General features: G+C 49.9%; 1 protein-coding gene across 1 annotated transcript in view; it reads left to right on the top strand.

The window, feature by feature from the left end:
* NAV2 (neuron navigator 2) overlaps window positions 1–27,653 on the top strand; it is a 727,084-nt gene that overhangs the window by 271,818 nt on the left and 427,613 nt on the right. The window lies entirely within an intron of this gene.

Raw genomic sequence — 27,653 nt, 5'->3', positions numbered from 1 at the left:
ACTCAGGTCAACTTTCAATGTCTGTGTTCTTTGGATTATGCCCCACCCGCGGCTGATCTTCTAGTCGATTCTGTATATTAGAGAAATGTGCCTATGTCTGAAATGTTGCCCATTTTCCACATCCTGTGCTGCCTACTTCCTTAAGCTCTTTGAAAGCACTCCCACCCTACATCCTGAGAAGGCCAGGAAGACATGAGTTAGTGACAGCAGACAGGTTGGACCAGATGGGGAGGACCTTGGGTGAAGGACTGTGCTCGTGTCGCTCACCACCCAAGCGAGGCTCATCTGCTGCCCTGGGGCTCCAGGGCCCTATGCAGGCGGGAAGTGAGACAGGGAGCTGGGTGTCCCGCGAGGTCTGGACAAACAGCAGTTTCCAAGCAATGAGACCGCCCCAGGAAGAGAAGTCGGGGGTGACAGATGAGAGCAGCTTTTGTGGACACATCATTGGATGAAGACAGAAGCTCTGAGTGACCCGTATTAGATCTGGGGCGCAGCTGAGGACTTGGGTTGGGGACACGGCCCGACATCAGGCGTTATTAATCATGAAAGCTCCTCCTCTTTATCAAGCACTTCCTGTGTGCCAGGTACTGTGCTGAGGACTCGCATATGGACTATGACATGTAGTCCCCAACAACGGTAGCTTTTACTCTACTAGACATTATACATTTACGAACTCAATCTTCACGAGTCTATGAGGCAGGTACTATTATTATTCCATTTTACAACCTCAGAACCTGAGACACAAAGTTTAACCTGCCCAAGGTCACACAGCTAATGAGAGGCAGAACCAGGATTTGAACCTAGGCTGTCTGGCTCTGGATTTTAGGCTTTTAATCCCTACTCTGTAGTAAGCCCTTGACACATAGAAACTCACTCCATCGTCATGGCAACCACGTAGGTACCATTACTATCTCCACTTGACATAGGAGGAAAGTGCATCTTAGGAGAGGCTGTGTGAACCGTTTGAGGCCAAGTAGCTGGGAGGCAGGGGAGCTGGATTACAGACACCGACGTCCAAACGTTGAACCACCAGCTGTGGCACCAGATCCGTGCCACGTGGCCAACGGTGGAGCTGGCAAGGGGGGGCTTCACACTGAGCCCTTTGAGTGCGGAGGTCAAAGTCCTTGAATCCCTTACTGAGAGTCAGATGGGCCCGAAACCCGAGGAGCCCAGCGCTGTGCAGAACCAGGCTCGTTGGCTCCCGAGAGCTAATCCTGCACACATTCTTTCCAGCTCTGCTTTCACTGACATCACGTTGGTTGCTTGAAATTAGCTACAGTGGGAGTGATCACACCATGGAAATCAGCAAGTGCTACAAATCAGGGATTATTTTTTTTCTCGGGTACCAGAATACCACTGATTAGACTCGAGCTGACATTTGCAATCAAGTGCACTCTGTTGGCGCCAGAGGAGGGTTGTGGAATCAGAAAACCAGGTACATCTCTCCACGGGCCTTGGGGAGATGGAAATCAGCAAAGACATTCTGCAAATGCATGCTTAGCAGCTCAAGTATGCCCTACTGTCATGGGATTAGGCCCTGGAAATGTATCAGTAACTGTATTTTTATTTCTTTCTTTATAAAGTACCCCAGATTAAGGGTATTTTGTTTATTTGAGAGAGAGATAGTGAGGCAGAGAGAGAGCACAAGCAGGGGGAGGAGCAGAGGGAGAGGGAGAAGCGACTCCCTGCTGAGCACGGAGCCCAACATGGGGCTCGATCCCAGGACCCTGGGATCATGACCTGAGCTGAAAGGCAGACACCTAACTGTCTGAGCCACCCAGTGCCCCTTATTTATTTCTTTAAAGATTTTATTTATTTACTAGAGAGAGAGAGAGAGAGAGAGAATGAGCACACAAGCTAGAAAGAGCACAAGCATGGGAGGGGCAGAGGGGGAAGCAGACTCTCTGCTGAACAGGGAGCCTGATGTGGGGCTTGATCTTAGGACCTCAGGATCATGACCTGAGCTGAAGGCAGACACTCAATGGACTGAGCCGCTCAGGCGCCCCTATCAGTGACTTTAGTAGACTTATCTATGATCTTGTGAGCCTTACAGTCCAGTGGGTAAGATAGATAACAAAAACATATATATGTAAATGTGTGTGTGTGTTTGTGCATTTTCAAGTTGTGACATTATGAAGGAGACAGAGGAGAATCTAATTGTATAAGGAGGTAAGGAAGATAGACTGTAAGGGGTGGACCTTTAAACCAGAGATCTTCGGGATGAAAAGAAGCCAGCAAGACCCAGGAGATGGAAGAAGGCATGTGAAGGTCAAGTGCTGGGAAGAAGCGTGGCAAACATTGGAGGCCAGTTCAGGTGCAGTGGGTGGTGGGCAAGGGAGCAAAGGAGCACAAGATGTGAGTAGATGAGGTCCTGTGGGCCATGGGAAGGGGTGTGGTGCAGCGGGAAGCTTTTGGAGATGGTTTCACATGGGAGTTAGCGGGGTCGGGGGTGGAAACATGTTTCGACCTCTGATAATGAAAGGTGACTTTGGCATGGGCATGGAACGTGAACTGGCAGGAGAGTGGTCAGAGCAGAAGCAGAGAGATCTCTTAAGAGGGAATTGGGGGAATTCAGGCCAGAGATGATGGTGGCCTGGACTAGAGGGAGACACATTTGAGATCTATTTTAGGAGTAGAGTCAATAGAACAAGCTGACAGGTTAATGCGGCCTTTAAGGCAAGAGAGAGGGGAGGACGAAGGATGTATCCCTCATCTAGGGCTCAGTTTCCTTGAGACCTTGAAGACGAGAGGCCTGAACCCGACTCCCTGAGTTCAAATGGAGAGAACATACCCCTTACCAGCCCTGTAGCCCCGGCAAGTGACTCAACCTCCACGGGCCTCTGTTTCCCCAACAGTAAGATAGAGTTCTTCTGCACGGGGTTGCTGTGATGTTTCAACGAGTTCTTTTGTATCAAGTGCTTAGTATAATACCTGCATTTAGCGAGCACCACACCAAAAAAAAGGAACGCTTGCCATTTTGATTAGTCTATTGATGATTTCTCTGTCTGCCATCAAGAGATTGAGTCTTTGAAGGCAAACAACTCTTGTTTGGAAAGAAAATGTTCTGGAGGGAATACCGCAGGCGTCCTCTGTTTGTGTTCCCTTCCCCTGCATGAGTTTGGCAGGCGAAGCTGTTCAAAATAAACACAGGTCCAGTGCCCCAGAAAATATCAGGTTAGGCAGCACAGCAAAGGCCAGACACACACCCCTGCTGGACAGGAGGAAACAGGCTCGCTTTGTGCTGACCTTGCCAGGTCACTGCGTCCCAGGGGCTGCCCCAGCAGGGTGGACCACCCCGGCAGGTGGGGCCTCTGTCTGCAACCTCATCACCTGGGCTGTCTGGTCCCTTTTCTGGTGTGGCGTGGGGTGAGTCACCACTATCACTCACCACTTCCTGGCCTGGACATTATGATTCACAGGCTCTTGAACTTGACATCCAGGCAGCCACAAGAGGTGGGGTCGTGAAGAAAGCAACCCAGTGGGCAGTGGGGGACAGTAATACTAGGCTATGTCAGGAGTAATTGGAGGTCTGCAGGACCCTGGGGTGGAGAGAAAGGAAAGAATGGGAAGGGACAGCAGATCCTAACAGAAGCTGAGATTCCCAGCCGCCTCCAGCTTCCGACGTCTTGACTCAAGGTTTCTCAGCCCTCTGGCCCTCTGGCCCTATGGCCCAGCGGCCTGGGAGATTCGGAATGGGCATATTACACAAGGACTAGGTAACTCTGTTTGCTTTCTAAACATAAAACCGCAGTACTGAGGGGCACCTGGGTGGTACAGTCGGTTAAGCGTCCGACTCTTGGTTTCAGCTCATGATCTCAGGGTTGTGAAATCAAGGCTGGTGTCAGGCTCCACGCTGGGTGTGGAGCCTGCCTGGGATTCTCTCTCTCCCTCCCCACTTCACCTCTCTCTCTCTCTCTCTCTCTCTCTCTGTAATAAACAAACTACAATATTGAATATGTATCTACTCTACAATTCTAAATTGATCATGAACATGAGCGTGAAGGTGGCGTGGCCCCAGTTGAGAATGAAGAACTGCCTTCTGATGACAATAGTAGTAATAATAATCGCTATTTCTGTGCAAATTTCTAACAACTGAGGGGAAATGGAGATTTTAAACAGTATCAGCTTTTTTTAGGGGATCCCTGGGTGGCTCAGCGGTTTGGCGCCTGCCTTTGGCCCAGGGCGCGGTCCTGGGGTCCCAGGATCGAGTCCCACGTCAGGCTCCGGGCATGGAGCCTGCTTGTCCCTCGGCCTGTGTCTCTGCCTCTCTCTCTCTCTGTGTCTCTCATGAATAAATAAAAAATAAAAATAGTTAAAAAAAATAATAATCATGGGTAAGGAAACTAAAACACTCAGTTAATTAATGGCCACGGTCAGATTAGAACCCAGTTCTCCTGTTTTTCAGATAAGGGATAATCAGGAAGCAAAGCACACTATATGCCAAACCCCAAGCGCTTGCCAGGGGCTGCCTGGAATGCGGTGGAAGAGTGTTGTGCTTGATTAGCAATGGCTGCCCCGGGTATGGGAACGGGACAGAGGGACCTGGCAGCCCCATACGTATCTGCTACCCCGGGCCTAGATTACGGTGTACAGTATTTTAGAAAGGATTGTCCTTCAAACTTTTGAAAAGAAGGAACCTCTGCCGTGTGTTTTTAGAAACATGTTTATTGCAAAGATAATAGAGAAAAATGATTACGTAAATGTTAGATTTCTAGTTGCCTACCATCAAAGACCAGAAGGTTCTTGTCCAAAGCTTCTAAAAACAATATTATGACTGGCGGCGGATCCCACACCAGAAAGGGTACTTGCTGTTGTCAGAGCGCCTCTGGGCTTCCGAGTAAAGAGGCAGCCTTCCCAAGGAGGCCTCACGTCCTGCCCACACTTCAAGGATGGCCCCAGAGCCAGGCAGTGGGATCATGATAGAGACTGACGGGCAAGATCCATTGCATTTAAGAGCAGATTCCTGTGTTCTTGGGGAAAGAATGACGATTTTCCTTCCACCTGCCTTTCAACCTTTCAGATTTCAAGTGGGCCTCATCCCCTGTGTGTCCTTCCTGCTAACCACCAAGGAGCCAAGTAGCTGAAGGACGTTGTGTGACCCTGCACCCTTGGCACCCTAGTGGCTCCACACAGGCCTGCCTTTGAGCCTCCTTCCCATGCAGCCACTTTCTGGTGCTGAAGCTGTGCCATTGGTTCACAGGAGGTTCCTGCAGCGGCACAGCCGTGCCTGAGACACTCAGACCCCAGGCCCAGTGGCAAGTGCCCTATGCATTTTGTATCTTCCCTGGCCTGGTGTGCCCACCTCTTGCTGCACTGCTACCTGATTTTTGTGGATATGTGACCTGAAGCCGGCCAGAGCCCTCCTGATTCACAGGCCCACGCACCATTAGCTTGAGCCCACATTCCATGCCCCCATGGAAATCCAAAGCTCTTCACAATTTCCATCAATTCCTGGCTGGGGTCCTGGTAAGAAAGCCATTGGCACAGTCTGCTCATGTCCCACACTGTTGCCTCCTTAGCTGGATGGTCCTTTTCGCAGGTGCCCGTGTTGATTCTGCATCACATTTCCCGGGTTGGAAAACCCCATCCCCTTTGCGTAAAACCACGTGTTTATGTGTAGAGCATACTAAAGATTTGCGGGTGAGACAAAGAGGGGGTATGTATTTCAGAAATGGATTAATTTCCGACTGAATATTAGTACCGTGTGTGTGATAAATAAAAAGAACCAAAGCTGGTGTTTACGGGGTGCTTATTATATAGTAGGCATTGTGCTGCGCACTATATTTACATTATCTGATTTGATTGTCCCCATGACCCTACGAATTAGACACTATTGTTATGTCTCATTTACGAATGAAACGGAGGCTTAGAGGGGATAAGAAACTTGTTCAAGGTTACACAGCTGGGACGTAGCAGGGCTGAGAGGTTGAACTCAGGCAGTCTGGCTCCAAGCCTGTCCCCCCAACTACTCCTGTGGTCCCTAGCCTCCCACCTTGACTGGCTTGGATCTTTCACTGTCTGCTTGGCCATGTAGCCCCCCAGCCCTACACCAGTCTAGTGACAGATTCTGATTCTCTTCTCTCCCCATCCTCAATCCTTATGCTCATCTCCTTCCTTCTGGATGAGTGTGGAAACTCCAATATTTTCTCCTTCTATCGTTCAGAACAATTCTAGCCTCCCCAGCCCTTTGCTCCCAACCTCCTCTTCTAACTCGGATTCCATCAGAGTTCTCGGCAGAACAGATGGCCTCATGTATAATCACATCCACACACCTTTGAGGTTAGGGGTGTGGACTCATCTTACAATACACAAGTGTGTGGCATGTGGCTTCCACTCCCCGCTCCCATACCCGTGGCAGATATAACTAATTAATGACAGCACTCCTTGGGATGACAAGTGTGTGGCATGTGGCTGCCACTCCCCGCTCCTGTACCCGTGGCAGACAGGACTAATTAATGACAGCACTCCTTTCTGCGGAGCCCACGCAGCTTCAGTATCCACAGCACGGAGCACCAGAAAGAAAGAAAGCCACTGCCAACCCATCTGGCCAGTTGATGAAATGAAACCTTCTTCCTTCCTTCCCTCCCATCGGGTGAAGCCATGACTCTACAGAAATGAGACCAGACCGCCCTTTGAAGGGAAAGGTGAAACCCAACCTCAGTGACTGGAGGAGACCAGACTTAAAAGATGGGCCTTCTACTGGCCCTCACATCCTTTCTCTGGCCTCTCTCTTCAGCCTCATCTGTTTGGGTCAAAGGCTCTCTTGAGTGAGAAAAGAAGGTTGACTCCTTGTCACATGGATGCGGGTCTCACAGCTGGGCCTGGAGGCAGCTGTTGAGGACTCCAAGCTGGAGACAAGCCAGATTTGCCGATTTCTTAGCACTGCCTCGTCTCCCTGTTGCTACGTCTGAACCTGTAGCAGTCATGTTGCGTGTCGGTTATGACTGATTGGCAAGACATTGATGGTCACGAGTCCAAGCTTAATTGAGAACCATTTAGAGAAGCACCCCCTCCCCCAAGTCAATGGGATGGTGACAGTGTTGACCAGAGAAGTGAGTCTCCCGGAGGAGACTGGGTCTGCCATCCTTAGAGCTGTTGGCAAGCTCTGAAAATGGGGTGAATTTTAGAACTCTGAATCTCAGCAGAAACCGAGATCCAGACATCACCCAATTCTTGAGCTTCAGCTTGCTTGTGTTTGAACCAGTAGCTGCATCCTAAGGGCTTCAAGGGAAGCTCTTGCCGTGGAGGAGAATGTTGACCTCCACCTGCCCAAAGAAGGAAGGGGTATGGATGAACATTTATTGAGCACCAACGATGTGCTTGTAATATGCAAGACATATTTATATCCATTCTCACGTTCAAACCTCAGAATAGTTGCATGAGGGATCGATGGTCTCTCCCCTCACAGAAGAAAAACCTAGGACTCAGAGAAAGTAAGTAATTTGCACAAGCCACCCAGCTGGTGAGTAGCAGACCTGGAATTTAGATCCTCGTGAATGCACTGGGAAAGTCGAAAGCCAGTTGAGGAGCTTATCACCTCTATTTCCTGTGGGGTCTCCCGGGGAGAGGCAGCCCCAGGCCGGAGAGGCTGAGCTAAAGAACTGAGCACAGAGAAAGCCATTGTGGAGACCAGCACTAAGAAGAACAGCAATGACCGCTCAAACCCAGGAAAACAAGAGGCACGCTTGTTTTCCACTCCAGGGACAGCAGCTCCCAGAGCTCCCTGGGCTGCAAATGACCAGCAGGGGTCCCCTTTCTTCCCCAGCTCATGATGACCCAGCAGCCCTTTGGGCCTCTGGAGCAGATGCTGTTTCTAAGGCTGGATGGGTATGAGAAGGGGGTGGATGCATGAAGCAGATGGGGCAAGATCTAGGGGCCGGCTGCCTAAGACCCCTGCTCAGAGCTCTCTAGACTCTCGTTGTCCTCACGGTCGCTCCGTTCCAGAAGCCTAGCCCAGGGAGAGGCTTGTGTTGTGGCTTATTCATTCTAAGGAACTGACCCTTTTATAAAATGGAGGTATTAAAATTTACCTGGAAAGGTTGTTGCTTATATAAAAATCAATATATGTAAAAGCCTTAGGAGATTACAGACACTCCATCGCCTTTAAACTGTTATTATCTCTTGATTTCTGATTCATTAAGATATAGATTTGGGGATAAATATATCTCAGACTTCTCACCGTCAAAAATACTTATCATCTTCTCTGGGAAGAGCAGAAAAGCATGAAAGAATCGATTTAATAATGAAACATTTGGCAGAGTGTTCTTATCACTTTTCATATAAAGAGCTTTTTTTAATCAGCCTAAGTGTGAAATGTGAATATGATATTTATAATCAATTACAAGCATAATTGAAGATTACTTCACTCCACGGTTATGAATCACAACATAATTTCAAAGAATGAAACAGCATCACCTCCGTCATCGTCACCATCACCATCACCACTATGACAATCTTCCATCTAAGGAATTGGACCCTCCGCGTTGTTATTCTCAAATCCCCCACGTGCCTACAAGTGAAGACCGTCAATCTCCTTTCCTTTTGCAACTCAAAGAAAACTGGGTCTTCTTTGAGACGTTACATAACCGTGTAACTTCAAATGGCAAAGTCTCGGGGCTAGAATTTAAACCTCGTTCTCTCTGATTCTAAAAGCACATGCTTTCCCTACTGTATCAGCCGGCTTCCAGTATTTTGTGTGTGTTTTTCACCGGCCCCACCAGCAGGGTTTCTGATTCAGGGGGTCTGGGTTGGGGCCCAACACATACAATAGAAGCCAGGGTCCCTTCCAGCAGTACCCGGGACGTTGTAGAAAGGCCACCTTAAACCTTTGCAGAAACTGCTGGTTGCTGCTCGTGGCCTCAGCACAGCCCCCACCTGCCCTGGTCACCGCTGATGGCCTCGGTACAGCCCCCACCTGGCCAGGTGTCCTTCACAATGCCTTCGCCAGCAGCCTGTATGCAGCAGAAAATAGCCACCACTGAGTATGGCTATCATGGCTATCATCAAGAGCGATCTGGGGTGACGGCCTTGCACCTGGGAGGCTACAGCCCAGAAAGTGTGCTTTTCCCCTGCAGCCTCCCAGGCAGCTTGCAGAATTTCTGGCATCCTGATGCGGGCCCTGGTCTGAGATGTTGCCTCCCTCTTGGTCTTCACCGCCACCTCACCATGCTTCTTTGCCTTCCTGGACTATGCCGAGCTCTTTTTTCAGCTCAGGACCCTCACAGATGCTGCCCTAGAAGGTTCTTCTTGCTCACTGCACGCAGCTACCTCCACTCCCCCTTCATGGCGCTTAATGAGGCTCCACCCTGGCCTCCACATTAGAATAGTTAGAGGGACTTAAAATTTTAATTAATTAACTATAACAAAACAAAAAAGATGATGTTCAGGCCTCACTCTAGACCAACTGAATTAGAATTTCTGGGAATGTCACTGGTATTTTTATGTTGGTCTTCAGGGTTTGGTTTTTTTACATGCAACTAGTATTGAAAATTGCTGATTCTAGTGAGTTCCACTGGATTCAAATGTCACCTCCTGCAGAAGCCCTTCCTCAGTGTACCTCCAAGGCTACCTCGACACCCCCACCCACAGACTAGAAGCCAGTCAGTGTCCCCAGAAGCTGTTAGCTCTTGGGCAGAGGGACTGTGTGTGCCGTGTATGTACCTAAGGATGTCCCTGTTCTGATTGACTAGCCGATGGAATGGGACCAAACAGATATTCTGAAATTCTACAGCTCCTCACTGATGGCTGCTCGGTGCCAGATCCTGTGCTGGGCTCTAGGGATGTAAGGCTGAGTACAACATGGCCCTTGACCTTGAGATGTTCCAAGTCAGGCAGGGAAGACAGACGTGTGAACAAGTTACTATGATGCAGCATCTGACCAGAGGCACAGATGGAGGGTGGGCGCTGCCTTCAGGCCTGAGGACCCAGTCAGGACACCTGTGGGTGTGCCTTGAGGGTACCCGGACGTGGGGAAGGAGAGTAAAAATGAGGAGGCAGCCCAGTTGGTGAGTTATGGGGCCCGGGACTAGAGCAGGGGAGGGGCAGGGGGCCGGGGGAGGAACTTGCTGGGTGCCTGAGGAGAGCTTGTTGAGCGAATTGATGCATACATGATAGAATGAGGCAGATCTAGTCTCAGGAACAGGAGAGCTCTACTGGGCACGTGTCAAGGTGTGTTTTTTAGATTTCTTTGCCGTGAGATTTAGTTAAAAGAACGCAGTTTGTAAAACAGTGACCCACGGCCTTCAGGCCTGGAGCAGTGTCATGATGGAAAGAACATTTCAGAAGCCAAAAGAAACTTCAACATTACTCAGGTCCTTGGTTTGTATCTCCCAAACACGGCGGAAGAGACGTAAAACCCGCGGAGGTGCCTGTCGGCTGATCTCAACACTCCCATCCACGGCCCTTGTCCCTCTCAGAGCCCTTGGAGCCCGTCGTAGCCAGAGCCTGCCCAGTCCCCCAGCCCCAGATCAGGGCCCCCCTGATCGTCCCCCCTCTCCCTGTCCTCCCGCATCCAGAGGACACCACCCAGGAGGAGAGAGGACAGAGGCAGGAGGGCATCTGAGCAGCAGAGAAGGAGGGGAATGTTTTTATCACCTGTAAATAAGGCTTGCGCCTCCCATGTGAACCACTATTTCCATCAGTCGCCTCAAAAAGTAACCTTGTCTTCTCAAATCCAGAGATCTGAAGTATGTCCGCAGTTCTGTGGGTGCTCACATCATTTCAGGCCAGGGTGTGATCCCCCTCTTTCCCTCCCTCCTCTTTCAGGCCTTGATTTAGCCCTGTTTTGAGGCTGAGAAGAGGAGAGGGGCACTGAGCCACCTCACCCAGCTGCCCAGAACTCAGGCTCTTTCCTGTCAACTCATCTGCTCCCTGGATCAGAGGGGACACTTGCCGGCTCCCGGACTCCCTCCCTGGGGTATTACATGGGCTCCTGGGGAGGCAGAACTCTTGTAGCCGAGCAGAATCCTCATCAGGGATTCCCTCTACACTTGAGGCCCATGGGAGACAATTAGGAAACCTTGGGGTTTTATCTATGGTGCCTCCTCTCGGGGGACTGGTAAAATGAAGGACAAGCCGGTGGACAGGTGGGCGAACGGAGAGATGGACAGGTGACCAGCACGCACAGCAGCTAGAGAGGCGAGTAGCTCCAGCCGATGCACCTGCTGCAAAGACAGGTGCAGCCAGCGGCCAAGATGTAGTGAGCTGCTCCGTGGTGTCAGAAGCTGCACGGGGCCATTCGAGGAAAGGCCGTTGAGTTGCACAAGACATCGCCGGTGGGCTCCGCGGTCCATGTCCCCACAGCTCCAGACACGCCAGAGCCTCCACGCACTGCCATCTTCTTGGCTCTTCATCTCGCTTTCCTATTCCTCAGCCCCCAACGACCTTTCTTGTTCCTTTCTTCCTTCTTTCACTTTTTTTCATTTAAAATGGTTTCTCCACTTACTTGGTTATGTAGTAAGTGGTGGATTGTACAGCTTTGGACAAACTACTTATCCTCTGTGGGCCTCACTGTCACCACCCGTAAAATGTGGATAACAATAGCACCTCTCTCATAGCGACTTGGGGGGATAGAATGAGTTAGTATATGTAAAGCACAATGCATGGCGCACAGTGTGTTCCGTGTAAGTGCTGCCTGGATAGAGCACCTACTAAGTGCCAGGAATTGGGCGCCGTGCGGTTCCCAGCCTTCCTCCTCTTCCTTCACTGGTGATTTCCTGCCTGTGATGTAGTTCAGTACTTGTGGCTTTGAGCCAGGGGTGTCTGGCTGAGGGGTTTGAGCTGGGTCACAGGGTCCTACCCTATCCTGTTCCCTTTTCTCTTAGCAAACTGCAGGTCATTCAACACCCCCTCCTTTTATTTTTCTTATTTCACTTAGCATTATACCTTCTAGGTGCATCCATGTTGTTGCAAATGGCAAGATCTCCTTCATTTTTATGGCTGAGTAATATCCCGTAAAACACATACACATCACATCTTTATCCATCCATCTTTGGATGGACACTTGGGCGGCTTCCATATCTTGGCTATTGTAAACAATGCTCCAATAAACATAGGGATGTGTCGATCTTTTCAAATTAATGTTTTTGTTTTCTTTGGGTAAATACCCAGGAGTGGAGTTACTGGAGCAGATGGTAGTTCTATTCTTAATTTTTGAGGGAGCTCCATCCTGCTTTCCACAGCGGTTGTACCAGTTTGCATTCCCACCAACAGGGCATGGGGGCTCCCTTTTCTCTATATCCTTGCCAACACTTGTTATTTCTTGTGTTTTTGACTTTAGCCCTTCCGACAGGTGTAAGGTGATTGTGGTTTTGATTGCCATTTCCCTGATTAGTGTTGTTGAGCATCTTTTCATGTGTCTGTTGGCCATGTGTAGGTCTTCTTTGGAAAAAAATGTCTATTTAGGTCCTCTGTCCATTTTTTTTAAAGTAGGCTCTATGCCCAATGTGGGGCTTGAGCTCACGACCCCAAGATTGAGAGCCACATGCTCTACCAACTAAACAAGCCAGGAGCCCCTTATAATAGTAAATTTTCTATGGTTGCATACCACTTTTTTTCCTCCTGCCCATTTTTAATTAGATTATTCATTGTTTTGGTATTGAGTTGTATAAGTTTTTATATATTTTTTATATTAGCCCCTGGGCAGATATATGATTAGTGAATATCTTGTCCCATTCAGTAGGTTGTCTTTTTAAATTTTGTTGATAGTTTTCTTCACTGTGCAAGTTTTTGCACTTATTTTGATGTAGTCCTAATAGTTTGATTTTGTTTTTATTTCCTTTGCCTGAGGAGACACATCTAGAAAAATTTTTCTACAGCTGATGTCAAAGAAATTACTGCCTATGCTTTCTTCTAGCGATTTTATGGCTTCAGATCTCACATTTAGGTCTTAATCCATTTTGAGTTTATTTCCATGTATGGTATAAGAAAAAGGTTCACTTCCATTCTTGTGCATGCAACTGTCCAGTTTTCCTAGCACCATTCATTGAAGAGGCTTTTTCCCATTGTATATTCTTGCCTCCTTTGTTATAGATTAATTGACCATATATGCATGGGTTTATTTCTGGATTCTCTAGTCTGTTCTATTGATCTATGTGTCTATTTTTGTGCCAGTACCACACTGTTTTCATTACTACAGCTCTAGAGTATGTCTTGAAATCTGGGATTGTGATGCAATCTTTCTCAAGATTGCTTTGGCTATTCAGGGTCTTTTTTGTGGTTCCATACACATTTTAGGACAATTTGTTCTAGTTCTGTGAAAAATGTTGTTGGTACTTTTTAGAGATTGCATTAAATCTGTAGATTTCATTGGGTAGTATAGACATTTTAACAATATTGTTTCCTCCAATCCATGAGCATGGACTATCTTTCCATTTGCTTGTGTCATCTTCAATTTCTTTCATCAGCGTTTTACAGTTTTTAGAGTACAGGGCTTTCATCTTCTTGATTAAGTTTATTCCTAAGTATTTTATTCTTTTTGGTACAATTGTAAATGGGATTCTTTTAAATTTTTTTTAAATTTATTTGAGAGAGAGAGAGAGAGAGCAAGTGGGTGAGGGGCAGAGGGAGAGAATCCTCAAGCAGACTCCCCACTGAGCATGAAGCCCAACATAGGTCTCAGTCCCACCACCCTGAGATCATGACCTGAGCCAAAATCAAGAGCAGGACGCTCAACTGACTAAGCCACCTAGGCACCCAAAAATGGGATTGTTTTCTTAATTTCTCTTTCTGCTACTTCACTGTTAATGTATAAAGGTGCAACAGATTTTTGCATATTATTTTGTATCCTGTGACTTTACTGAATTTATCTACCAGTTCTAGTAGGTTTCTTTGGTGGGATTTCTAGGATTTTCTATATATAGTAGCTTTTCATCTGCAAATAGTGAAAGTTTTACTTCTCTCTTACCAATTTGGGTGGTTTTATATCTTTTTCTTGTCTGACTGCTGTAGCAAGGACTTCTAGTATTATGTTGAATGAAAATAGTGAGAGTGAACATCCTTGTCTTTTTCCTGATCTTAGGGGAAGGCTCTCAATTATTTACCATTGAGTATGATGTTGGCTCTTGGTTTTTCATATATGAGCTTAATTATGTTGGGGTATTTTTCCTCTATAGCTACTTTGTTGAGGATTTTATCATAAATGGATGTGGTTTTTCCTTTCTCTTGTTAATGTGATACATCATGTGGATTGACTTGGAAATTTTGAACTACTCTTGCATCCCTGGAATAAATGCCGCTTGATCGTGGTGAATGATACTTTTAAATGTATTGTTGGATTTGGTTTGCTAATATTTTGTTGAGGATTTTTGCATCTATGCTCATCAAAAATATTGGCCTGTAGTTTTATTTGTTTGTTTGTTTGTTTGCTGATTTTTGTAGTGTCTTTGATACTACATAGTTTGAGAAGACTAGGTATTAAGTCCTCTTTAAATGTTTGGTAGAATTCAGTTGTGAAGCCATCTAACCCTGGACCTCTGTTGGGAGTTTTTTTTGGTTACTGATTCAATTCTATTAGTGTTCAGATTGGTCTGCTCAGATTTTCTGTTTCTTCCTGATTCCGTTTTGAAAGGTATATATTTCTTCTATAACCAATGGTGGTTCCATTGTTGACATATCATTTTTCATAATATCCTCTTAGAATCCTTTATATTTTCGTGGTGTTGGTTGTTATTTCTCCTCCTTTACTTCTGATTTTATTTATTTGCCTACTCTCTCTTTTTTCTTGATGAGTCTGCCTAAAGATCGTCAATTTTGTTTATCTTTTTTAAGCAACCAGCTCCTGATTTAATTAACCTATCCTTGTTGTTCCTCAACCTGGCTGAGGGTTTAGAGCTTGATTAGAGGATCCTACCCTATCCTATTCCCTTTTCTTTTAATAAATTCCATGTCATTCAACATACTGTTAAGTCCAGGTACTCACAAGTTGACTTTCGGGTGTCCATGATGGCTCACAGTGAGTGAGACTCCTTCCTCTCTTGTGTTGGGTGATGCCTTGTAGGTCAGACATGGAATCCTACTTGGCATCCAGATTTTAAGTTTCTCTAAAGTGCTAATCTAATCACACCACTTCCCTGCATTTGACCGCTGATAAACTCAGGAAAAAGTCCTAATGCTTTCGGCTAGTCACACAGTCCCATGTGATTTAGTTCCTGCCCACATAGATTAGGGACTCCAGCTCTTCCTTATCATGCCCACCTTGCACTCTATGACCTAGTCTCTCTGAACCTCAGTCCCTCAGGGGACGCACGCTTTGTCTGACCCCCGCTTATACACACACTCCCTCTGCCTTGAGTACCGTACACCCACATCCCCAAATTCACCTCCAGTAACTTCCCTTGCTGCATTATGTCTCTGGTTGGGCCTCACCTCCTCCAGCAAGTCTCAACCCCCAAAGTCTGAGTGTGCTGCCTCCTTGCCTAATCCTGAACTCACTGGGTAAGTCTCGGGCTTGCTGGATTCCCAGTGAGCTCCAGGAGGAAAGGCACAGGCCTTTCCTCTTCATTGCCGTGTCCCTGATGTCTCTGCTGTGACTCTATACAGGGTGGGCTCAGTGAGTACCCATGGGATGAGGTGCCTGCCTTTGCATTGCTTCAGGAGCTCTGCAGAGAGGGGACAGTGTGCGCTCTTCCATGGCATTCCAAGGAGACGCTACAGCTGCGCTATGGCTCCTCACCCCAGGCTGTCCACAGCTCCGCACTGAGGATGTATGGAGTCCTCAGGGGCCAGGCCAGCAGAAAGGGGCTGCTGACCAAGCATCTCTCTGACTCACTGAGCAGAGGAGGGAGGAGGCGGGTGCTAATTGCCTGGTCCCTCCACACCCAAAGAAAGGCCCAGCCTTTGAAGCTGCAGCTGGGCCACGGAGGGGGTGGGAGCAGCCAATGAGGTGATGCCATGGCCATGGGCACCTCTGAGCCCACAGGAAATTATTAATAAAGAAATAACAACCGCGGAGCACTTTGTGTGGATAAATAATGACACCCTGTCTTCCCTGACAGCCTGGCCTAAGCACTTTCTAGCCACAATCTGGTTCATCCGGCCCCCTTGGAGTGCCAGGGCAGCTAATGGAGGAGCCCTGCGCGTCCGTCCAGCTCCCCTCCGCCCTCGTGTCACCCTGGCTAGGTCAGCCCTCTTGACTCCTATCCTCAAAGCCCTTGCTGTGACGAGTCTGGGGACGCCAAGTAGGTTACGTCTCGTGCCTCAACTCCAAATGGGCCGAGGGGGCTGGAGCTTGGGGTGAGAAGCATGTAAGCCTATTATAAAAGAGGGTGGTGGACAGTGAATGCCCTTTGCTCTGTATCTCTGATCTAGTTCTTGTGATCCGCCTTGTTTTGGATTTTTTGCTCTGTTCTTGTCCCACCAACAACTTGCATGTGCTCTAAAAACTCATTACACGTACTGAACAGTCTCTAACACACGTGTACACACCTTCATAGATACATCCCTCCATGGATATGGTGTGATTGCCTGGGTATCATCTTCTTTATACAGGGCCTCTTATTTCCTTTTGCTTTTATGTCCTATCCTTCCGCTGGGAATACCTCTTATTCATGGTGATTTTGGAAATAGTATTCACCCTTTGAACTCAGCTTGCTACGTGAAATCTCTCTCGGACACTGCCTGCTCCGGCTGCATGCTGACATTATTCACTCCGTCCCCTGTTCCTTCTGCCTCCTGTCCTCTCCCACAGTCAGATAAACTCCTGGAGGGTCAGACTGAACCCACTCATCCCAGTAGCTCCACTGTTCCACTTGCCCCTCGAGATTGAATTTCAACAGTTTAGAGCAGGGATTGGTAATTTTTTTTCTGTAAAGGGCCAGATAGTAAATATTTGGGGTTTTTGCAGGGCCTCATATGGTCTCTGTTGCATATTTTCGTTTTTGTTTGTTTACGACTTTGTGAAAATATAAAACTCATTCTTAGCTCAGGGGTCATACAAAACCAGGCCAAAAGGCTAGATTTGGCCCATGGGGCACAGTTTGCCAACTCCTGATTTAGGTAAACAAACCTGTAGGCACCGCTGCTGTGTGCTTAGCATGATTCTATGTGTGAGAAATACAAGGATGTACCAAGCACAACCCGTGTCCACAGGGAAGACGCTGCCTGGAAGGAGAGACATCCATCAATAGGCCACGGCGTGATGGGTGCCACAAGATGAGTGTGGGAATGCAGACTGTCTGGGGAGATTGTTGAGTGAGACTGATCATCTTGGAATGAAATGGAAAGGAGGAGGAATGAAAACAAGGCAGAGGGAAGAGCAGAGCAAGGGCATGGAGGCGTGAACCAGCACTGCGTGTCCTGGGAACTCCAGGTGGAGGGTGCTAAGCACAGAAGCTGGCACACAGTAAGTGCTCAAAGAACGGGCGCTGCACTGAGCGGCCCCCATCAGTCTCCAGCTCAACACCAGTCCTGAGCCTGGTGTGTGCTTGTTTTTCTTCGCAGTTTCTTTTATTTTCATAAAGGCGCAGAGCCTGAGTCTCCATCTGATCCTAAGCTGTGAGGCAGGTCCACCTGGGTATCAGTGCAACCCAGAGGGGCACCGTTGGCCCTGGGTTCTATTCCTAGCTCTTCACTAAACTGACCTCGACTGAACAAGTTATTCTGGCTCTGAAGTGTTAACTTTCTACCTGCAGGTGGGCATGATGATGAGGCCTGCCGCTTGGACATGCTTTGAGGAGTTAGTTGCAAATGGTGACCAGCATTCGGGCAAGAGGGACGCACAGACCCGGCGGCAGAGGGCACGCATGGGGAAGATGCCTAAGAGAAGCAGAGAGCTGACACATCCCGCGCCAGCCAGGATCAGGATGGGCCTGCACACAAGGCAGAGTGCCCTCTGCCTCAGGGCCCTGCAGGGACCAGGGGCCCGTGCAGCTCCCTGCCAGCAGCTGTGGCACCTTCCAAGCAAAAGGATTTGTCCTAGAGAGGCAGACAGAGGGACAGAAAATGTGCTTATGGTGCAGAATGTAGATTTGTGAGTGTTTGTATGTTTATTTGCTTCTGGCCCTTCCCAAAAAGGAATCTGAGACAGGTTGCCACAAACGACATGCATATGGTGTGACGGCCGGAGAAGGGAGGACCAGCCATCGCCCAGGAGCTGGATTAAACATTGGATTTAGCTCAGGATCTCTGAGCAGCTGAGGCATAAGCAGAGGCAAGGGAAAGAACAGGAGCTAATGCTGAGAATATGTGAGCACCACTGTCCCGGAGGGCATTTGCATGCGGCAGTCCCATGATGATCAGTATTACTGTTTCCATCTTTAGGACCAAGAAGTGAGAGAGGCTACGTGGTGCTTTAAAAATATACTCCTGGGTGCCTGTGTCTATTGAGTATCCACCATGTGGCCGGCAGCGTGCTGAACGTCTCACACACAGAATGTTCATTCTTTTCACCATTCTCAGAAATAGATGTTATATTTATTGTTTCCTCATTTAACAGATGAGGAAACCAATGAAGATCAGAGAGGTGAAGTGATTTCCTCAGCATCACACAGCTAGTAGGTGCTCACGGCGAGATTCAGACCCAGAAGAGTTTGCTTCTAAACCTCCTCTTTCACCACCTTGTGAAAGCAACTTCTCTGAGAACAGCTAAATTCTGTAAGAAATTTCTCACGTGGAGTCTTAACTAGGGGGAGAAGGGGACATTGAATGACATGGTAGGCAATTTTCCAGAAAGCTTAGAATTGGTTTTAGATGGAGGGTGAAAGTTTTTGTTCATTGTCTTTGGTTTTGATAAAAGACACATGGACCGAAGCCCTTGGCCCATGTCTTTCACCCCCGGGGACCTGTCACCTTCCTTTCGGGACGAGCTCAGCCTGGGCACAGCGGGGCTCAGGGGCCGGGACCCAGCATCCTTTCAGGCCGGGGTGGGCAGCAACTGTTTGCAACAACATACCTGGGATGATTTGAATCTACGACCCGGCCCGGCCCTTTCCCCTTCTTGGGCCTGTGTTTTTATGACACTTCAGTTTGCTGCCTCTCGGGCCCTGGGTGCCTCCTCTGAGCTGAGCCAGCCTTTTATGGCCATGGAGCTAATTAAGTAACAGCAGCGCAGGGGCACTTGGAGAGCAGCTCTGGTCGTCATCAGGCCTGGGCCACAGAGCCAAGTGCCTCTGGCCGGGGCTGTGAAGGGAGCTCCTGGCTCGGTGTCAAGCTCTTCCTCGGCCCTCTCTCCTGCCGCTCCTGGCTCACCTTCCCTGTCCCCTCTCATCGGGAACACGTGAAGCCACTTCTTCCCTGAGCTACCTAGAAACCTCCCGAGCCTGGCCCGAGGACCACCAGACCCCAGATGTTCCTACCATGTCCACTCTGTGGTGACTTTTGCATAAGAGGGATGTGAGGACCAGCTCTGGGGGGGGGGGAGCATATGCATGCATCTTATTGCCCAGGAAGACAACCCTTCTGGGTGCCGTCCTTGGGCCCAAGAGCCACCCTGACAGGCAGGAATGGCTGCAGCTCCCAGCCAGCGATTTTCCTCAATGGCACATCACAAGCAACCAGCGGGGAAAGTTGAATTCCCTGCTCCCTTCCTGCAGCTCTGGAGCTGCAGGGTTGTTCTCAGAGACGTTGTCCCAGGCCCAGCTTACCTTCTCCCAGGGAAAAGTGGGCGCAGGCCCAGGAAGGAATCTCAGGGGATATGTGGTGACAGCTAGAAGTTTCTGCAACTGAGGTCACATGGACAGGCAGGCTTTCCTGAGTGTCAGGCTCACTGTTATGTCTTCCCTTCTCTGCCTGGAGGGTCAGGCTTTCCACCCTCAGCCCCCCTGCCCCCAGGCCTGCTGCCCTCCTTCAGACACCATGCTTCTCTCCCGGCCTCTTGGGAATGTGCTCCCCATCTGCAGGAGAACTCAGAAGCCAGGACTGGGGGGAAAGAGCCAGCCGGCCTAGGTTCAGATCTGGGGTAGGCTCTTGCCAAGCCTGTTTCCTCATCTGCAAAATGCGAGAATAGTTGGACCACGTAGTGGAGTTGAGGCAAGGATGAAAGGAGGGAGTCCTTGGAAAGAGCTCAGCAGGGTGCCCCGCAGAGAATCAGGGCCCCAGAACTAGGGTGGCTCTTCCCTTAGCCTCAGGCTCTGACGCCAACCCCCCCAGAGCCTGGCCAGTCCCTTCCCCATCACTGCCTCCTTCTCTTGTCTCAACAGCCCAGTGTAAGGGGCCTACGCCACTTGGCCCTGGCCCTCTTCAGCATTTCATCTCTCACCCTCCCTGTTCCTCCAGCTTCTCCAACTCTCTGCCATGTCCATGCTCTGGAAACTCATCTCTTGTTCCCATAGTGCCCCGCTGTCCTTGTAGGTGCCTTGCTCCTGGTCAGCTCTCTCCCGCTTCTCACTTAATAAACCCTTCTGTATCTTGCAAGGCCTAATGTAAATGCCCCCTTCTCAGATGAGCCTTCCCTGCCCACCGTTACACACACACGCACACACACGCACACACACACACTCCCTGTAGGGTGTGCCCCCCCAGACCCCCATATGAGGCATCACCCTGAATGAACAGCCAGCGTGTGCACCTCTTCTGTCTCCTTCACAGCCTTGAGCTCTGGAGAGGGGCCGTGCCCTCTCCCTGGATTCCTCCTGGCACAGGACACAGCACCTGCTAGATGCTCAGTAAAAGCCTGTGGGACTGGTGCATGCCTCGCTGTCCTCGCTGTTCTTGGGGGACGCGTGCTGGGGAGCTTCCTCATGTCCTCCGATAGACTGGGGCCACTCTGGGTGGTCAGCGTACCCCCAGCGTGGCTAGTCCCGGAGTCCCTCCCCAAAGTTACCCAAGACCCTCTTAAATTAATTGATGTTTGCTGTTTGCCCAGCAATTCGGAATTTACAAGTTTTCACAAACATTCATGGTAACAGTGGTCAGAATGCTAACATCTGCAGAGTGCTTGCTCCGTGCCAGACGTTCGACGTGTATGGTTTCCCTTAATACTTACGACTCCACGAGGCAGATAGGGCTGTCACACCACTTTATAGAAGGGGGAACTGAGACCTAGACCGGAAACAGGGAAAACGGACCTCATCCTCGGGCCCTTTGGTGCCAAATCCTGTGATCTTTCCATCTACCCTGAGAACCTGGCACTGGTACATCAGAAGCTAGCAGGGTCCTCGTTCCTCTGCTCTCTCATTTCCTATTGAGCTCCTTCCCTGGGCCCTTGCTCCTCTGTCCCACTCCCTGCTCCAGGCCCTCGCCTCATGATAGGACTAATCTGGGTTGCAGGATCTCCCGAACCCTGGTATATGGATTAGAAAAAAAGCAGGCGGTGGAGTATGACAACATGGAGTTCAAAACTGGCTCTGGCACCTTCTAGCTGTGTGTCTGTGAGCAGGTGTCTCAGCCTCTCTGGGCTTCTAGATTTTTATTTGCACGGTGGAGATAATATCACTAAGCATAGTGGTTTGCTATGAGGACTTAGAACCTATCTCAACGCTTGGCTTATAGTAAATACTGAAATAAACGTTTCCCTCCCCACCTCTCCCTGAAAAAAAGCAACAGAAATCTTTAAAAAAAATTTTTTTTTTTTTTTAAGAAAGCAATTTCTATGGCATTACACTGAAGGAAACCATAGCAACCAGTTTCCTGCAGCTTGGTTTCCGGCCTTCCCGGGCTGTACAATAGTGCTGGGACACAGCCTTTGTTATTCCAATACCCCAGGGAAGATATGGGAGTCATGCATTCTGTGGGGTGGAGGCATCTGCTGGGTACAACTGCCCAGGCTGATGCTGGTATCGTTGTCATTGGCACCTGGGCTCCCAGTGCACTGAGGCTACCCCAAGCCTGTCCCTTAGTGGTCAGGCCACAAGGATGCTTGGTTCCCCACCAGTGACTCTATTCATCTTCTAAAGGCCGGCTTCACTGTGGGTCAGGCCAGAGCAGCTGGCCTTCTTTTTTTTTTTTTTTTTTTAATGGGGATAAAAGCAGCATTTGGTTGGGTCTGGAGAGCTTCCTGACTCTTCTTAGATCTTTGAAACATAAGACGTAAAGACCACAAGAATGTCCTGTGGTCATGTGCGTGTGTGTGTGAGGGTGCGTGCATGTGAACCATGCCGGGAGTGAGGGCAGTGCCTCTGAGGGGCACAGTACAGGCTGCGAGGCCGGGCGCTCAGGTTGGCCTCGTAGAGGGGGAAGCTCCACTTCCCTGGAGCCTCCAAGACAAACTGGGTGACACCACACCCAGCCTACCTGCCACCTTGCACTCAGCAGAGGAGTTGTCCCTGGGTGCCTGGGATAATCGAATGTGACTTGTGGATGATTAATCACGATCTGTAGTAGAAACTGGCCGTGTCAAAAGAGAAGCACGAGTAGGCGGTCAGGAAAATCAAGGTGTGTCGTGTTCTGGAATACCAAAGAGCCACTTAAGTGTTTGGGATCAGGGGCCAGGAGGCCAGTGCCTGGATCAGCCAGGCAGGTGTTGTCAACAAAGAAGCAGGTCTCGTTTGTGTAAGACAGCAAGGGAAGGTGGGGTCTGCGGAGAACTGGCTAGCACGTTCTCCAGTGCTAGATGTTCACATGCAGGATTTTCCAGCACCCCCAAGGGCCAATCGAAACTCCTCTCGGGCCAGATAAGCTGTGACTATTATTTACTGACATGGAAGGAGTCCATAATATATTGTAAAAAAACAGTCACATCATCATGGGTTATTTTTTAAGATTTTATTTATTTATTCATGAGAGACAGAGAGAGAGACAGAGAGACAGAGAATCAGGCAGAGGGAGAAGCAGGCTCCATGCAGGGAGCCCGATGTGGGACTCAACCTCAGGACCTCAGGATCATGACCTGAGCCAAAGGCAGATGCTCAGCCACTGAGCCACCCAGGCATTCTGATGTTTGGGGTTTTTTTGAAATGTATCTGAAAGAAATGTATCTGTCTATACAGATAGAAATTCACAGGCTCACCTGGGTGGCTCAGTCAGTTGAGTGTCCAACTCTTGATTTTGGCTCAGGTCATGATCTCAGGGTTGTGGGATCAAGCCCCATGAGTCAGCGTGAGATTCTCTCTTCCTCTGCCTCTGTCTCTGACTCGCATGCACTTGCTCTCTCTCTCTCTCTCTCTCTCTCAAATAAATAAATAAATAAATAAATAAATAAATCTTTTTTTTAAAAAAAGAAGAAATACAAAGAGAAAGAAGGAATCAATCCATAATTTTAATAAGATTTAGGGGGCTATTATTTTGCTTTGTTTTTTCTTCCCTTTTCTCCTTTTTTGTACAATAAACTTCTATTATTTGCCTAAGTCCTTTTTTTTTTTTTTTGAGAGTGATTGTATTCTTCCCCAATCCACCATCTCCAAAATCCCACTCTTCAAGATTCAACCCAAACATCACCTCCTCCAGGGAAACTCCCCAGTTCCCAGAGTGAGTCAGAGCACCCCCGCCCCCCACCCCTGGAGTGCTCTATGCTCCCTCCATCAGAGCCCTTCTTGGGGGAGGTTATTGTCCAGTTATCTAGGTATAGTAGACACTGTCCCCACCTTAGTACTTCCAGCAGCTACCACAGAACTTAACTCATGGGATGTGCTCCATTGAATATTTGAGGAATGGGGGGACCAAATTCCAAGCTGAAGGCAGGCGGGGGCCCAGTGGAGGCCGCACACACAGCCGGCCCAAGAGCGGGGGGTGAGACACCTGGAACAAGGGGTAAGGACATTCCAGGAGGGAAAGGGAGCCAGGGTGCATCCCTGGCACGGTGGAGCGTCCCGTCTGTTTGGATGAGAACAGAGAGATACTGGTCGAAAGAGGCGAGGGCAGCTACGGACAGGCCAGGCCAGCAAACATGGGAGCTGGACCTTGTTTCTGGAACCAGGGAAAGCCTGGCCCCTCACTTGTAGAAGCCGCTCTGGCCCAGGTCATCATTCCATCCAATCCCCCCCCTCCCCCCGCCTTATTCCTGCCTCCTTGGCACTGAGCGCGCTGCTGGCTTCTGTCCCGAGCAGCGTGACCTGCTGCCCATGACTCAGGGGCTCAGCCATTCCTCAGTGACTAAGGCTGTCACTTCCCGCCGGCTTCCCGTAACTGCCTGAGTAAAGACTCAGTCTGAATCACCGTTTATTGTTTTTGGGGTTTTTTTTCCCCTACCGTCCAGTTTTTAAATATCAACCGCCTCAGCCGGGCCAGCAGAGCTGCGGGACACACCCACACACATGCGGGCCACGGAGCCCCGTTGCGTTCGGGGAAGCGGGGCGCCCGGCCGACGGAGCCAGGTGAAGCTGGGGTCTGAAGCCCGCGTCCACCCCTGCCCGCTGGGCTCCCTGGAGCCAGTCGCTTCGCCCCTCTGCACCTCGGCCTCCTTATCTGTAAAATAGGGCTAAGGACGCCGGTCTCGGGGGCTATGAGGAGGATTGGAGGCAGCCTGTAAGGCCAAGGGGCTCGTGGCAGGCGCCCTAGGAATGGTACTAATGGTCAAAAAGGTGAGCTCCTCTGCTGAGGAAGGAGCTCAGGCAGGCGTGGGTCTCGGGCTTCTGCCCACCTGCCTTTTCAGAAAGGCAGAACAATAATGGGCTGCCGGAGGCTGCTGCCGGGGGAGTTTACTTCAGGTCGCCGGCCACTCGTGGGGTTCCGGTGGGGACAGCAACATCACCGAGCGCTTCCCGTGTGCCAGGTGCTGGCCGAAGCTTCTTGCATTGAGAAAGTAATCATCATAAGCCCCTGTGAAAGCAGGCATTTTTATCATCCGCATTGCCATACAGAGAAACTGAGGCCCAGAAACCGGCCTGCTAGACGGAGAGGCAGAGCCAGGGTTTGACTAGAGACGATCTGCCTTCGGGAGACAGAGTCACGCATGGCAGCAGGAGCCTCGCGGGGACGTGCCGGGCCTAAGTGGATCATCGTCACATACCCACAGTGTGGCAGGCACCGTCCTGAGCACCCCCACCTTTCCGTTCAACCTCCACGGCACTTCGTAAAGACGGTTTTGATGGCCTTCACTTTACCGATGAGAAGTTGAGGTTTTGAGCAGGGAGGAAACAGAGTCACTTAGTGGCGGAGTCGGCGCTCGAACCCAAGCGGGCCTCACAGTCTGGGTGAAATGAGTGACTTGGGCTGGCAGCAGGTTGGTGTCGTGCTTTGGAAGCTGGCTGAAGCGACTGCTCGTCCCTAATGACCCCCGGGCCTGCCTACAGCTCCCCCCGCCCCCGCGCCCAGACAAGAGACCAGTCCGATGGGCTCCAGCAACAGCTCCCCGCTGGGGTCTCCAGGCCAATGGTCTGTGGGCTCCCGGAGGATCTGACCAGCCCCCAGAGAGGGACGGTTTGGAGCCCTGCAATCCCCTTTGCACAGGAGGTGTCTGCAGTGTCCAGAGCCTCTCACCAGTGTCTAGGGAGCATTTCCTCCAGACCAGATGGTCAGGAAGCCGCTTCGGGATGCTGCCGAGAGACCCCACAGCACATCTGAGTGGAATTCCTGTGGAGATGGGATGTGTCAGGTGGCCGACAGCCTCACACAGGATTCGGGACGTGCGAGCCTGGGGAGTTCACCCTGGGGGACTCCAGGGCTGCTGCCCCCGCCAGAGCCTCAGGCCGACCAGTCAGCCCACTCCCCTTGACCCCTGACCCCACCCTACGATGTACTTACTCTTGGTACATCTTACTTGGTGCCTTTTTCACCTCTCTGCATCCAGGACTGGGAGACTCGAGAGGGGGAAGGAGAAGAGGAGCTGCTGGTGATAATAAAGCTAATAATAATTGCTCCCACGGGCCTGTTATGCGCTGAGCACGGGGCTAACCCTTTTACACACGTTCATTAGGTCCTGTAATCCAATCATCATCCCCACTTAACAGGCAGGGGTATTGAGCCTTAGAGATGTTAGTAACATGCCCAGCAGGAAACATGGACTGATGGCGGTGTGGACAACATGCCCAGCCATGCGTGGCCTAACCAAGCCCCGTGAGAACCCTGGGAGGCCGGTACTTATCCTGTCTACCTTCCAGATGGAAACCCTGAGGTTCGGAGGAGCGAAGGTTTGTCCCAGGCCACACAGCTAGGATGAGGGACACCTAGTCTCAGACCTAAATTTCTCCATGGATTGCCAGCTCGGCCACCCTGGCTCTGGCTAGATGCTGGAAGGCCTGGGTTTTCATGGCAGCTTTGCCTCGAGTATAAAATGCGGGTGTGGATTAAATAATCCTTCAGGCTCCTTGCGGTGCTAATAGCGTGTGATCCTCTGAGGAAGCAAGAATGACCTGGAGTTTGGAAACACTCCTGGTTCTGGGACCCTTCTATGCCCGTTGGACGTGGGAAGGCCGGGGAGAAAGCACAGTTTTGTGTTTCAAACCTCCAGGCAGGTTGTCCGGGAAGCAGAAAGCCTCATGGCAGCAGCTTGGGAATGCAGGTTCAGGGACGTGTTTTCCTAGAAGAGGAAAGGGTGAGTCGGACTGTCTTCCTCTGTGGCTGCTTGTGTCCCGGCGAGGGCTGAATTTCTGTGGGCTGCTATTTGATGCGGTGGAAACCATGCGTTCAGTCAAGTCCTCTGTGGCTACTAGGTGATTCCGAATGGCTGGCTGAGCCCACTGAAGAGGCCTGTGGGCAGGACAGACACGTCGCAGACGCTCCTGCAGCACCCTGGAGAGCACCTGGGTGGGCCGTGGGGCTCCTCGCCCTGGCACAGCGGAGCTCAGCTTGTGGGGCACCCGGAAGGGCCCGGCTGAGTCAGGTCTGGCATGACCTAGCTCTGCCCCTTTCCGGTGGGGCAAGTCACTCAGCGCTTGGGGTCCCAACCTCCACAAACCAGCACAAGGGCAAGGCCACGCCTTGTGGGTCCCCAGGGTGGTGAGAAAAATAAGGACATTCCATTGAGCCTTCAACAATATAAGTTTATTAAATGATCAACCTTTATTTGGATTGATGGCCTCTAGGTTTTTTTTTTTTTTAAGATTTTATTTATTTATTCATGAGAGACAGAGAGAGAGAGAGAGAGAGGCAGAGACACAGGCAGAGGGAGAAGCAGGCTCCATGCGGGGAGCCCGACGTGGGACTCGATCCTGGGACTCCAGGATCACGCCCTGGGCCAAAGGCAGGTGCTAAACCGCTGCATCACCCAGGGATCCCGGCCTCTAGGTTTTTGACATGAAAACACCTTTTCTTTTACCAAAAAGTGATGGCAAACATAAACGTAGCGGAGTGGGGTTTTCTCATTTCTGAGAAAAATTAAAGTTACCAACCTACGTCTCCTCCCTGATGTTTTTTAACCTGCTTATTTGTGAACTCTAAAAACTGGAAATCCCTGACATAGCTTCCCCGAATACTAGTTTCTTCATCTGCAAGTTGGGAATAATAATTAGTGCCATTTCCCTTGATAAGTGAGGTAAGGGGCGCCTGGGCGGCTCAGTCAGTTAAGCGTCTGCCTTCGGCTCGGGTCATGACCTGGGGTGGTGGGGTCCAGCCCCATGTTGGCCTCCCTGCTCAGCGGAGAGTCTGCTTCTCCCTCTCCCTCCTCTTGCTTGTTCTCTCTCTCAAATAAATAAATAAAATCTTAAAAAAAAAGTGAGGTACTATGTAATCTATGTTCCTGAGCTCAGTAGAAGTATATTTCCTTTTCATGCCAACTATGACAGCCTTGTCACCATGTCCCCCTCTCCCTCCATTTCTGAGAGTTCTCTCAGTTTCATTGGCTCACGTGTGCTCCAGAGACAGCCCTGAGGATGGTCTTTCTTTCATTTCTTTCTTTTCTTTTCTTT

Source organism: Canis lupus, chromosome 23 (genome assembly GCF_048164855.1).
Source record: "Canis lupus baileyi chromosome 23, mCanLup2.hap1, whole genome shotgun sequence".
In the NCBI taxonomy this organism is placed as follows: domain Eukaryota; kingdom Metazoa; phylum Chordata; class Mammalia; order Carnivora; family Canidae; genus Canis; species Canis lupus.
The sequence above is the reverse complement of the archived record's forward strand: the minus strand, read 5'-3'. Positions and strand labels throughout refer to the sequence as shown.